Raw genomic sequence first — 15,086 nt, forward strand, 5'->3', positions numbered from 1 at the left:
TGTATAAAGACATGACATATAAGAACTCAGGGCGGGCCTTGTTATTTTTGGAACCAGTTATAATTATCCAATTCTGCTTAACTTTAGTCTTCTAGATTAAAAAAGTTTTAGAAAAATAATGGCTCAATTAGAAACCAAAAGGGCTAATGCAAAGTAAGAAAGGATTTAAAAGTCTTCAGACTCTGCAAGCCACAGACAGTTTCTGTGCTCATTTCCAGGGCCATAATCCTTTATGTGAGGTTCGGATAGGGACCAAAGACCACAGAGCAGAAATGAATGAAACATATTTACTAAAGTAATGCTGTTTACTTCTACATAGAGGAATCTGATAGTAGCATGAGGTTTTAAACAATCCAAATTGAAAACATCCAGGTATTTCACAAATGAAAAGAGAAAAGAGATACAAGTAAAACAGTGGTGCATATTTTTATTATGTATGCATATATTTAGGTTTAAATATAATGGAAAACCATTGCTGAGCAAACTGAACATCTGAACAAATGGTTTAAAACACAGGTGTGGCCACAATGAGTGAGGTAATGTGGGCAGAAGAGAAAAATAGCATGAAATCTACTTTGTAGCTTAGTAAGAAATAGGCATCTATTTCTTTGTACTAAGCCCACAGTGTTTCCTTGTTACAGAATAAATCTCTATTAAAAAAAATTAGTTTAGCCAGTTACTTTTGTTTTGCTCTCAAACGGTTATTGTCATACAAAATTGTAACATATTTATTAGATTGAAGAGGGAAATCTTGTCTCATGATCTCAAGAAAAATAAATAGTTGTGTTCATATTTATTTTTTAAAATCACATAAAAATTTTAAGGACTGTAAGGAAACAAGAGACCTATTCTGTTTGTGCAAAATTAAGGCAGCAAGCTTTTACTAGTATGCACTATGCACTCAGCATATGCTTCATACAGGTGGTGAAAACGCAGAGGGCAGGGAGGAAGAAATGAAGACATGAGGAAAAAGAGGGGCCTTCAGTTCTTACTGCAAAATAAGTAGGAGTGGTGATGATGGCAGCAGGAACAGCTCTACTCAACACCAGTAGAGATTATATCATTTAGTCCTGCTAACCATTCTAAGCACTTGAATGAAACACACACACACCCTTTGTAGAATTTTCTTGAATGGAAAAGCTATACTTTTGGAGTCTACTCTTTAAATTCTAATTCTATCGGGACAACGTTACAACTGTCAAGCATACAGAGTAGAAGTGACAGGTACAGTTCCCGTCCTCAGAAAGGTGAAGTAATGGTCTTGAAGGCCAAGTGGCCAAGGGTGGAAAAGGCCACTTCAAGATTACTTGCAAACTAAAGATCTCACTTTATCCCATGTGTTATTGTTTCTCTGGCTTTCCCTTTGAAATTGCAGTAACAGCCGCTTTCTCCCTGTTAATGAAATAAACTCCAATACTTGCATTTGATATTCCCACGACAGTCATGAGCTTACTTTTTATTGTAAAGAAAAAGTCCCTTGCTTTTCTGCTTGTGTGTTCCTGTGTGCACATGCATGTGTGTGAACATGTGTATTGGCCAGAAGTCTACCTCGGGTGAAGTTCCTCAGGAGAGGGCCCATCTTTTCTCTAGTTGTTGTCCTCTAGCTCACTGACTGAGCGAGACTGGCTGTCCAGATCCCCAGGGACCCGGCATTCTCAGCCTCTACAGCACTGGGAACTCAGGCACACGCCGCTGTTATGTCTCACATATTAGGTCATTTTATCAACGTAGCTCTTTCCTAGGCCCACTATAGTCTGCTCGGTTCTCTTTCCCAAAGCCTTGAATCACGTTTACTTTCTCTAGAGCCTACACAAGACAAGACAGCTATGATACAGGAGTGCCTAAAAAATAAAGAAACCATTCTGAAAACAAGAAAATGGTTTTCTATTCCTTTAGGGTGTTGGGCGTGTGTGTGCGTGTATGCGCGCGTGTGATATCTGAGGTTTGTATCTGCCTGTGCATGTGTGGGGAGACCAGAAGTCAATGTGCTGCCACTACCACTCTCTGCTTTCCTCTCTGAGTCAGGGCCTCTCAGTGAAGCTGGGGATTGCGATTTCAGCTACACCAGGGGACAGGGATTTCCGGGAATCTGCCTTCCTCTCTAGCACAGGGGTTCCAGGCCTGAGACATCATGCCCAACTTCTTACGTGTGTGTTCGGAATATTACTCAGTTCACCAGACATGTGCAGCGAACACTTGCCCCATCTACCCTGACTTCCACCCAACACTCTTCTTGCAAAAGGTGTTTAAGACCTCAACATTTAAATGCTTGGAAAGCACTCCTAAGTGAATTCTGTCTTTAACAATTCACTTCTCACACTATTCAGAATTTATTAGCAAGGCCCATGTAGAAGATTGTGGGAGACAGACATAAAGAATACCACTGTCTTCTGAAACCTTTGGGAATCTTTGCAAAGCCAACTCTCCTGCCCATCTAGTGCAGGCACACAACAGGGGAATAACCATACACAACAGCTACAGCCAGAGGCCATGGACTCAGCAATCTAGGATCTGGGCTGCCGATAAGCAAGAGCACAGGCTAGCCCCTCTCCCACCTAATTTCAGACATAGGGAGCGGGCAGCTACCAACAGCTAGGTCTGTTAACACAGCAGCTATGATCTTAATTTAAAATCAATGTCTGTCTCTATGGCAGCCTTCAGTCTACGTGGCCGTCTGTCTGTCTTTGCAAAGCCCTGTACTGAGAGCTTGAGTGGGAGGAGGGGCCCCCAGGGCATCTTAAGAACAATACAACATCCCATGAACACATCAAAAGTTTTCATAATTATGCTAAGATCCTTTTGTTAGGCCCTGTAGAAAAATTGCCCATGACTGATCAGTGCATCTGTGTCAGCAACAAAGTTGCCTGTGAAGAGAAGAGAGGGAGGGGCAGGGGTGGTCTGAGGCTTCCCTTAGCACCCTGAGTCGGTGCTTGGGGTCAAGGACTGAGTCCACGCTGCAGTCCAGACTCTCCTGGTGCAAAGGACAAAGAAAGAACTCTGCTTGGATTGAGTTCCCTGCTGAGGACTACTAGAAATGAGGTTTCCATTATTAAACATAAGAAAGGCAGAACCCAGAAGCCTTTTAGTTTTGTTTTGTTACTTAAATAGACTGTGCCTGACTTATCCCTATTGTTTACGGCAAGCAAGCCTTTCAGATGGTGCGGCTGTAGGAAATGGAACATCTCATCATCTAGAGGAAAGAAAAAGTAATCAAACAAAACGACCACAAAGCCTACAGAGAAGCACCTTGCCGGAGAGCAGTGGCTTTGATGGGCTGACAGCATGGAGGCAGGCCACGTCAAACACAATAACAGTAAAGGCAAAACAACGGGAGCTTGTCTCTTCACGGCACGCATTTAGAGCATTAGGCCTTGTGAAAGCTGCCCCCTGGATACAATGTGCTCCCAAGCAGCCTGGGACACGCTGCTGAGAGAGACAAGCAGATGTGACCATGGCCCTGGCATTTGGCAAGAATGCTCACTGTCAGCTGGGACAATATCCGCCTGGACAGGGCATCAGCTGCACAGAGTGAGGCGGGTCTGCGGTGTCATGGAGGAGAGCCTGGGTGGCAGAGGGATGGGCAGTGCTGGGAAATGCAGCCCTGTGTGATCCCCTCCTCCAGACTCACAAAGCCACCCCTCCCCCTTACCCAGTGTCAGTATGTCTCCACAAATTAAACTGAACAGACAGGGGTAGGCTCGAGCCCTGCTCCTCCTGAGCCCTAATGCACACCAAGTATAAGCAACTTTCAGGCAATCTGTTTAACACAAGAGCTCAAATCCTTGCTTTTCAGTGTTTTCTTTCAAAGCCCCTTTGTCCTCTCCGACTCCTTGTGTGTGTGTGTGTGTGTGTGTGTGTGTGTGTGTGTGCACGTGCACACATGTGTAGGCCAGGTTTGTGTCTCCCTCAATTGCTCTCCACTAAGTCAGGGTCTCTCAGTGAACCCTGAGCTGCCAATCAGGTGAGTCTAGCTAGGCAGCTTGCCTTAGGGAACTCCTGTCTCGACCTCCTGAGGGCTAGGACTGTAGACCTGGTTTATATGTGGGCACTGAGGACTTCAAATTCTGTCCTCAGGATTGTGCACAAGCCCTTCTTCCACTGGGCTATCTCCCCAGTCCCTTCCTGTGTCAAATCTCCTAGGACATTCGGAATTATTAGTCTACCACAAAGCAGCTCTCTCTTACTTTGGTCACTTGTCTTTACGTTCTCCCTCAATCCCAAGCCAAGTCTCCTGAAGTAGGGAACTGGCTGCAGTGATGGGGCTCATGCTGTCCTTGGCTTTATCATCTCAGCGAATCTTCCCATATCTTAGTTCCTCCAGAACAAGCCACTTGGACCTACCCTGGTGTTCACATCTGGACTGAAACCATGACTTGTGATGGGGCTGCTTCTGCAATTCCTCAGCAACCTATGTCTACTAATCTTGCATTCTCTGTTTAAAGCTCTCTCCCTGACAGCCCACAGCCCCTTTCAACGGCTACTGACAGATCTGTCCTATTAGAGGCTCCGCCGCTCCAGGAGCAGAGTTCTAATCCTGTCCCCTTTTCTTCCCAACCCACTTTCCTGGCTCTGTACCTGGTTGGTGGCTGCTGTGGAAGCTGGCTTACAGTGCTCACCACGGGCAGGTGAGCTCACCAAGGGCAGGTGAGCTCACCACGGGCAGGTGAGCACCCCTGAAATCAAGTGTAAAATTCCATGCACGTGGCCTCCTAGGGAAGATCCTACCTGGTTCTGATCCATGAGCAGTGTGGTGGGATGGGGTTCCCGAATAACAGGAGCAGGAGGCTGAAACCGGCCATCCATAGCACACTTAGCTATGCATCGTGGCTTACATGTGCAATTCAGCACTCAAAAGGCTGAGGCAGGAGCACTGCCATGAATTCCTGGCCAGCTAAATGATGAATTCCAGGTCAGCCTGGGCGACAGTGAGACTGTGTCAAGAAACAAGACAATTTCTATGTAATATTGAAAACAGCTATCTATTATATATAGAGATAGATAGGTTACCTTTAACAATAAAATTTAAAACATTAAGTTGGACCCACACATACTACAAGCCAACAGTGACTGCTTTGCCCTTGAGTGCCTCACCTGCTTTTCCTCTCTTCACCAGACCCCAAACTTCACTCACACAAATGAGGAAACCCACAAGTGCCCTGGGTGATAGGTTCCCAGAACTGTACAGGGTCACACTCGTGACTGCTTGTGTATGCTGGCATTTCACAGGGATTTTTCTGTTCATTATTACTGGATGTCTTTGCAATGAGCCTATAAGAACGTATGTAACATAGATACACGAGAACAATGGTACTGACAAATGCAGGTTGCTGGGCAGAGATGGTGAATCTGTCACCATCAAGCTTACAGCTGGGGAGGCCAGGAATCATTCAGTCAGTATGGGCTGACTAGTGAGGACTTTAAAGGCTTGGGGGAGATTTTAGATATTCCTATGTAAAATGTGTGGCACAGCAGGCACACACAGTGACAGCTATTGCTCCTACTACACTACGGTACCAGCTTTACCTGGGTAAGCAGCCCAGGGCACAGGAAAGGTAAAAACAATTTATCTAGGTTCAAACAGTTAACGGAAGAAAAAGTCCACCTGGAGGTCCCCCACGGCGAGTTATCCCTCAGCACACCACACAAGTGTGTGATGGGATAAACCATCGCAGATCAATAAGCTGTAATAACAAGCCATTGCACATGCATAGCCTGTATCAATATGCTGTAATAACAAACCGTCACAGATGCACACACCTGTATCAATACGCTGTAACAACAAACCATCGCAGATGCACACACCTGTATCAATACACTGTAATAACAAACCATCACAGATGTACAACCTGTATCAATATGCTGTAACAACAAACCATCGCAGACACACACACCTGTATCAATACGCTGTAACAACAAACCATCGCAGATGCACACACCTGTATCAATACGCTGTAATAACAAACCATCGCAGATGTACAACCTGTATCAATACGCTATAATAACAAACCATGGCAGATGCACAACCTGCATCAATACGCTGTAATAACAAACCATGGCAGATGAACAACCTGTATCAATACGCTGTAATAACAAACCATCACAGATGCACAGTCTGTATCAATATGCTGTAATAACAAACCATCGCAGACGCACAGACCTGTATCAATATGCTGTAATAACAAACCATTGCAGATGCACACACTTGTATCAATATGCTGTAATAAGGAAACAATAAAGGTCATTTAAAATAACAGTTAAGCTGTTTCTTGATTAACAGGCTTTTTCTTCTTTAGTATTTGGTTCTGTTTGCTTCATCTAGGTTGTAGCACATTAGAACAAGGCACCCATTGTTATCTTGGACTTAAAGGCTCACAAATCCTTGGGTCTGAAGTCTTCTGATATTCTCAGGTGAGTCCCTTGCCACGAGCTTTCTCTTGGTCATAGCTTAGTATCACAGACATGTCTTGCATTTTGTCTATGGTGTATTCTGTGCTTTATGGAAAGCCTGGCTTGGTGTTGGACACCTCGTGACAGTTAGAGGGACAGGTCTTAGTATGTCATGTTGCACGTTTGCCAGCCATAATCCTTCATCACATCATTATCCCACACAACACACTGAACATGGGAGTGAGCAATCACTGAAACTTCTGGGAGTTTGCCAGGGAAGAGATTCACATCTAAAGAGAGGAGCTGCTGGAGATTAGAGGGGCCACCATGGAAGTCTGTGCTCCATACTTGCCTAGTTCCTACAGACGCTTTGCTAGTTAGTCACCAAGGCTACACATTAGTGCTAACATTAGAGCAGGTTCTTTCTTCCCCATGGGTCACTCGGGATATGATGGCAGAAGATACATAATAATCCCACACTAGTTTAGAATTACGTATAATAAAGGGTTATTTATTTAGGGGAGACTTACAGATCACTGTCCTAGAACCCAATCCTTTGCAGGAACAGGAAACGGGAATAGAATCTAGCAGTAGAAAGCAAGATCCGAAATCAAGAGAGTGAGCACAGGCTTTAGAGCTGCATTTATAGTATAAGAGACCACGCCCAAGTGGACTGGTATCTTAAAGGGTATTGGCTAAAGAAGTGGAAGGAGCTCCCACAGCACCTCCCCATTTGTTTAAATAAGAGAGTTCCAAACCCAATACAAAACTATATACACTAGGAACAGATATCAAGTATAAGATTAGAATTACAACCAACATAAACAATATTAAGCAAGGAACGTATGCTAAATGTTTTAATAAACATTCTATCCTAAGGAGTCTAAGTCTTGTATTGGAAATGGCTTGGCGAGATCATAAGAGGACAGTAACTACGACTATCTAATCTTCAACCCCAGCGAAGGCCTGAGAAGGGAGATAATATTACTTGAGTAAGCAGGAATTGCAATCAAGCAGCTTCCAAAATGTGCAGTAGAAGTCAGAGACAACTGGCTGCCTGAACAGTCACCCAAAGTCTCATTTGCAATGTTGAAGCAACCAACTTTGGCTAAGGCCTAGAGTACAGACCATTTTCAGAGGCAGGAAAATTTTCAAAACCGTCTTACCCTGTCTTGGCAAGATTTGACAGTCTTTTTTTTTCTTGTTATCCTGCTTGTCCAGGCCAGACATCGTGTACTTTGTCAGTGATCAAGGCATGGATAAGTTTCTTGCCCAATGGCCAGCTGTGCCAAGAAGAAGACAAACTTCCAAGTGAAGTGTCTTTGGTGCTCAACACTCTCTCGGGAATAGATAGGTGCTGTCAGGAGCAATCATGTCTCATGTCAACAGAATCCTAAATTATTTAAATGCCATATTCTACAGATCTTTGAAGTGGTTGAAGGCTACATATCTATGCAGAATACAATCTCTATGAATCTAAAGAACCTAATTAGTCTGACTAGAACTATAACGAACATGAATGACTATTGACCTATATAACTTAAAGATTAAGACTTCATATCAGAATATTAAACAATCTTTAAACAATGTGCAGTAAAGGAGGACAATGACATCAAAATGTAAACAATGTATAAATATCTTAATCAGAGGTAGAAATATATAATGCAATATAATAAATATATACTAAAATTGTATCAATATACAAAATGTCCTAAACAAAGGTAGAAACATGCACACATTTAATATACAAGAAACTATACCAGTGTAAATTATCCATAAAAGCTCACAAGTATTCACTCTATTACTCATTATTATTATTAGTATAACCCCCAACTCTATGTGAGTAATAATCAACTCCTAAATGGTGTCTCTAACTGTGAGGACAAACTTTGTTGGGAGAGGGGACATAGCTTTCTAGAACTGCTTCCTTCTCTCATGGAGGTGATGCTTTTTCTATGTGATCCGGTAAAAGTAAAATGATGGTTAAGTTTCAAGATTGCTGTTTTGTATAATTACAAATGTTCTCTGAGTAGTTTCATAGGGTTTTTTTTTTTGTTTGCTTGTTTGTTTTGAAGTTCTTATTTGGAGTTCTGGACAGAACGTTGCAAGAAAATGCACCATTTCCATAGCTGGTACCCAAAAACTGGTCTCATAGTAGTGTGTGCTATCAGCATCATGACGTCATATCAATCAGGTAGAATCGTTGTGGGGCCAATCTTCTTCCTGGACACTTGAAAGATTACTGCAGGAAAATCTACTGTTCATTGAGGAAAACTTAAGCATTATTCATATAGACATACAGTTAATGAAAGATACGATACAAACAAAATGGGCATGGTGAAAAGTAAAATATTTTCTTAAATCTATCTTCTTTCTGTCCCATACTAGATGGCTCCTGAAATGAGACAGAAATTCTGAATTTTTTTTAACAACATGCTTTGATTTAGAGAAGAATAGCCATTGTCCAACTCCAAAGACAGCTCTTGTTTCTAAGTAGAGATGTATATGTGTCCAAATAATTAAATTTTACCATGCAGATAATACAGCATCATAAGGCAGATTTTTCTTTGCTTGTTGATTCTTTCTGGATAGCTATCTTTTTATCTTTAGGCACCTAGATCTCCAAGGTCTCTCCACTCTTTGAAGATGAATATTTTCCTGCAAAGAATAGAACAGAACCCTGCCCCATCCCTTATGAGGTTTTCTTACCACCTGTAGGATTGTCACCTCTGTGGATAAGCTGTCATTTCTCTTTCTCAAAAGGTTTCTCTTTTTCAAACTGAATCTTTATCAATTTCGATGGTATCCATAGCTTTTCTCCTCCTGTGGAAACAAGACCAAATCCTCTTCCCCAACGTAGCACCTCTCCTGGTTTCCATTGTGAGGTCAGCACATACCTGAAATATACTGGCTGGTTTAATTCAGAAGTTTTTTCTATTATCCAATGTCTCTCTGCTGCTGTTGTTCTTTTCTCATTAGTATTAAGAAAATTCAAGGTTAATAAAGCATCATGCAATCGATTTCTGGGGATATTTTCCATCCCTTTCTGTTTGCTTAGCATATCTTTTATAGTTTGATTTGATCTTTCTATAACTGCCTGACCTGTAGGATTGTTTGGTATACCTGTAATATGCTTTATATTATAATAAGCAAAAAACTGTTTTATTTTCTTAGACACATATACTGGATCATTGTCTATCCTTATTTGTGCAGGTATACCCATGATGGCCATAACTTCTAAAAAACTGTGTGATTACTGAATCAGGCTGAGCTCAAGTCAGGTGCCCATTGAAAACCTGAATAAGTGTCAGTGGTGTGGTATACATATTTCAGTTTTCCAAATTCTGTAAAGTGGAACACAGCCATCTTCCAGATCGCATTCCTTTGAGTATCCTTTGGGTTACTCCCTGAAGGTAACGGTATATAGTTATAGAAAGGTCAAGTAGGGCATCTCTTTATATCTCCTTAGCTTGTTGCCATGTAATAGAAAACTCTTTCTTTAAAAGTTTCTATTGACATGATGTTTCTTATGAAATTCTGAGGCCTTCAGCACACTCCCAATCAATAATCAATCAATTTCTGTGTTACCTTGTGCTAGAGGACTTGGCAGACCCGTATGAGATTGGATGTGTGTTATGTATATGGGACAAAGCCTATTTCTGATTATATCTTTAACCTGTATGAATAATGAAGTCAGTTCTGTACCATCTGGTATAAGCTCAGTAGTTTCAATATGCAAGGCAACTCTTTCTGAATATTGCAAATCAGTAACTATACTGAGAGGTTCTTTAAAATCCCTTAGCACCATGAGAACGGCATAAAATTTTGCCTTTTAGACAGAATTATAAGGGCTTTGTTCCACCTTATTTAATTCTCCTGATTTTTAACCTGTCTTTTCTGATTTATCTGCATCAGTATAAAATGTACAGGCTCCAGTTATTGGTATATCACATACAATTCAGGGAAGAATCCAAGTAGTTCTTTTTATAAGGTTAATCCTATCACTTTTGAGATAATTGCTATTAATTTCTTCCAAAAAAATAGCATAAACTCTTTTGCCAAAGTTCATTGCCTTTCCATAATTTTTTAATTTCATCAGTAGTAAAAGGAACTATTGTTGCGGGAGCTCCTTCCACTCCTTCAGCCAATAGCTGCTGAGAATCCAGCCCATTGGGGCGTGGTCTCTCTCTTTAAAAATGCGGCCACTTCCCTCTGCTTGCGCTCTGACCTGGTGGCTGGCTTCATGGTGACTGTCCCAGAAGGAGAGGCATGGCGATTGTCTGAGCCATCTGCCTCACTACCTTCTTCCTGTTCTGTCTACTCCACCCACCTAAATCCTGCCCTGTCAAAAAGCCAAGGCAGTTTCTTTATTAACCAATGAGAGTCCCCCATCATTCCCCGACCCAAGATGGAAGTAGGCTAGAATCTTCCTGGTAAGCCACCCCTCGTGGTGCTACACACATTACTAAATATGGGTTAATCAAAATGTGAGAGTTAGCCAGTAAGAGGCTGAAGCTAATGGGCCAGGCAGTGTTTAAAGGAATACAGTTTGTGTGTTGTTATTTCCAGGGCTAAGCTAGTATGTGGGAGCCAGGCGGGATGAAAAGCAGGCCTGCCGGCAGCTCATCACTACAGAATGGCAGGATTGTGGGTTTCAGAGCGCGAGCAGAGGGAAGTGGCTGCATTTTTAAAGAGAGACCACGCCCCAATGGGCGGGTATCTCAGCGGCTATTGGCTGAAGGAGCGGAAGGAGCTCCTGCAACAAACTATCAGCTCTGCTGGGTCTATACCTGGTAGTTGACAAAGTCTCAATTTTCCTTTTATAATTAATTCAGAAACTTTTTCCAAATAAGTTTTTAATTTTTTTACTTGGTTTATTTGGTAAAAAGATTTATTCTGAGATAATATCCTCCCTCTGTATTAAAATTCCTATAGGGGAAATTCTGGAAGGCAATGTGACTAGAATACAATTAAGATTTGGATTCACTGTATCTACATGTGCCTCCTGTAATTTCTCTTCAATGACCATCAATTCTTTATCCGCTTCAGCTATTAATCTCTGGAACTATTTAAGTCTTTGTCATCATCTAAGATTTTGTTTAAATAAACTATTAGGTCAGGTGTTAGCCGGTCATAGACTGGAAATATCTCCTAACAATCTTTGAAAGTCATTAAGAGTCTGCAATTGGTCTCTCCTAATTTGCACCTTTTATGTTCTAATTTTCTGCAAACCTATTTTGTAACCTAGGTAATTGACAAAATCTCCTTTTTGTATTTTTTTTCTGGAGCAATTTGTAACCTCCATTTAGCCAAACTTTTATTTACTTCTTCGAACATACTTTCTAAAGTATCTACATTTGAGTCAGATAACAAAATGTCGTCCATGTAATGGTAAATTATAGACTTAGGAAATTGCTTGCATATTATTTCCAGTGGCTGATGTACAAAGTATTGGAACAGGGTAGGGATACTGAGCATTCCTTGTGCGAGGATGGTCCACTGGTATCTCCTGGTAGGCTGAGAAATATTCTAAGTAGGCACTGTGAAAGCAAATTTTTCTTGATCCTTTTCTTGTAAAAGTATAGTGAAGAAACAATCCTTTAAGTTAATAACTATAAGAGGCCATCCTTTTAGTAATAGAGAAGGCAGAGAAATACCAGACTATAGAGGGCCCATAGGTTGGATAACCTTTTTGACAGCTCTTATATCTGTCACGATTCTCCATTTTCCAGATTTCTTTTTTTTAACAAAAAATACAGGAGAATTCGAAGGGCTGGTTGATTCTTCAATACGGTGAACATCTACTTGTTCCTGTATCAGCTGTTCTAAAGCCTGTAGTTTGTCTTCTGTTAAAGGTCATTGTTTAATCCATATGGATTTCTCAGTTCACCATTTTAAAGTCAAGGGATTAGTACCTCTGAAGGTTGCTAGTTGCTTTTTTGTTCTTATACAGCCTGAATGGCTGGTGACCTTTGTTTATAATATTTAATAATATCCTTCTCAAAAACATGAGCTTTGGGGACTGCAGAAATGTTAACCTGGGTATTCCATTACTGCAATAGGTCACAGCCCCATAAATTCAAAGCAATATTAGCTACATATGGCCTCAGCCTTCTTTTCTGTCCTTCTGTCCTTTTGCATTAAATCCACCTCGTGCTTTGTTTTACTTGAGACAGTCTTCCAATTCCTAAGAATTGAATATCTGCCTCTTGAAAAGGCCAATCTGGATGCCAAGATTCTGGAGTAATGATAGTCACATCCACACCTGTGGCTAGTAATTCCTCAATTATAATGCCATTTATACACACTCTTAGCTTTGGTCTTTGAGCATTTATAGAAGTCTGCCAAAATATACATTTCCTACTACCTACTAGAGTTTTTGAATCATCCTCCAGGTCTATTCCATCATCCATAACAATATGTTTTTTTTTATAGTAGGCATTGGATTGTTTAATTTTCCTGGAGAGACATGTTCTCCACAGTGACCGGGAATGACTGGGCCTTGTTTTACATTGGGGCCTGAGAGAGGTCCCCAAGGAGTTTCCCAGTGGTATCGGGTTGCCTTGTCTGTCTCTTGTCGACCTACATTCATTAGTTCAATGTTGGCCTTTGCCACACCTCCTAGATATATCAGAAGGCTGAGTCCTCCTATTCTTGCCATTCCTAGAGGAGACATTTTTCCTAGGAATTCCTTGTCTACAATCCCTTCTTAGATGTCCTACTGTTCCACAATTAAAATATTTGGCATTTTGGTGTCTCTTCATACCATTGGAAATCGCTTCTCCTACCCAAGCTTCAGTACTATAGTCAAATATTTCAACATTCATTATATGCAATATCCATTTATCTATGGGTACTGATCCAACCTTTAAAGGCCCAATGATCTTCTTACATTCTAAGTTGGCAGTTTCAAAAGCCAAGGATTCAATTAGTACACTTCTAGCTGATTCAGAGCCCGTAACTCCTAATTTTACAACCCTAGTTAATCTTTGTAAGAAGTCAATAAAGGGTTTTCTCTCTGGCCCTGTTTAACCCTGATATATGACTCAGTCCTCTTTCCTAGTTCCTGAATCCTGTCCCAACCATTTAAAGTTGCTGTGCTACATAGGACAAGGTGCGTTCGTAGTGAGCCTGTTTCTGAGGATCAGAGTAATGACCCTTGCCAAGAATTTGATCTTGGGAAATGTCAACTCCTTTTGCTTTCCCCTGTTGCTCTAATTTTTTTTGCCTCTTCTCTCCAATAACACTTCCAAAAGCAGCTGAGGTCCATTTTCTAGGACCACTGAGATTAATTGAAGCCAATCATGTGAGGTAGCCTTAGTGCTTGAAGTCCATGTTTAAACTATTTTCCTGACAAATGGTGAATGTAGCCCATGAGAAACTATTGCTTGTTTTATTTGTTAGATTACTCATATGTATTGGTTCCCATGCATATTCTTTCTTGAGAAAATTACTGGATATGCAGATGAAACTCTGTGTAAGTCATCCAGGGGTCTGACACATACTGATGAGGCTAAATTCTGTCCTTGTACCTTCTGTCCCTGCTTATCAATTTCAATAAATTCTCCAAATTTATTGAAAATTTTAAAGTTTGAATCTCCTGTCCAGTGTTCTGTTCTAATGTCCTCACTGAGGATTCCAACTTTTTCAGTAAAGATAATAGCTCATCCTTGGACATATCATAAGTTTTCAACAGATTCCTACAGATTCAGAAGCACAAATTATTTCAGATAATTTTGTCAAACTGAATGCTATCCCTCTCCGTAGTATTGAACCATTTTTTTAAAAATATTTTTTTAATATTGAAAACAAAGTTAATTCCTAGGATCAAGTAATAGGAAGAAAAAGAGCATAAGTCTTGCAAAATATCTTCTACAATATAAGCAAAATAATTATTGAACTCCTGGATGATATCAGTCATTTTTTGTAGTTTTTCAAATCTTATCTGTCGTAAAGTAGATTATAACTAATTGGAGTAGATGTAATAATTGTTATTGGCCAGCTGATGTTGCAGTTGCTAGAAGCAGCGAACAGTATGTGTTGTTTACTTAGGTACTAAAAAATATGCTTTGTTTAAGAAATTAAGTATATTTATTAAGGTGATCAAATGATTCAGAGAATTGGGGCCCAGGATAAAGAGAAAACCCAAAGTTTTCCATCAGTATGAATTGTAAACTGTGCACCATGGGGATTATAGGCAGCAGTGTGTGGACTGGCAAGTGGGTCATGAGCTGGGGGCGCTGAGCAGTCTGAGGGCTGGCTAAAGCCGTGGGGTGGGAGAGTCAGTGCCCAAAGAGCCACATGGCTGGCAGACCGATCCCCAAAAATGTGGACTGGTCCTCATGTTTGGGCACCAGATGATGGTTTGAAGATACAAAATAATCCCACACTAGTTCAGAATTACGTACAATAAAGGGTTATTTATTTAGGGGAGACTTATAGATCACTGTCCTAGATCATAATCCTCTGCACGAATGGGGAAGAAGAACAGAGTCTAGCAGCCAGAAGGGAGAGCTGGAAGCAAGAGCGCGAGCTCAGGCTTTACAGCTGCATTTATAGCATAAGAGACCACTCCTAAGTGGGCTGGTATCTCAAAGGCTATTGGCTGAAGGAGTGGAAGGAGCTCCCACAGCACCGGCACAGTGGTAATTTGCCTCTCCTGGAAGTGTTCCGAGCCTTGCTTCCAGACACCTTTCCTC

At 41.2% G+C, this 15,086-nt stretch overlaps 1 protein-coding gene across 8 annotated transcripts in view; it reads right to left on the reverse strand.

The window, feature by feature from the left end:
* Positions 1 to 15,086, reverse strand: part of Gpatch2 (G-patch domain containing 2) — a 155,372-nt gene that overhangs the window by 14,120 nt on the left and 126,166 nt on the right. The window contains exon 9 of one of the 8 annotated variants that reach the window (XR_005287715.2): positions 4,726 to 4,931. The exons of 6 other annotated variants lie outside the window; for them this stretch is intronic. The gene's annotated coding sequence lies outside the window, so the exon portion shown is untranslated. Of the gene's footprint in view, positions 1 to 4,725; positions 4,932 to 9,263; positions 9,285 to 15,086 lie in introns of those variants that run through there. One more of the 8 variants, XM_038349679.2, reaches the window with a different exon arrangement.

Source organism: Arvicola amphibius, chromosome 12 (assembly GCF_903992535.2).
Source record: "Arvicola amphibius chromosome 12, mArvAmp1.2, whole genome shotgun sequence".
Taxonomy (NCBI): domain Eukaryota; kingdom Metazoa; phylum Chordata; class Mammalia; order Rodentia; family Cricetidae; genus Arvicola; species Arvicola amphibius.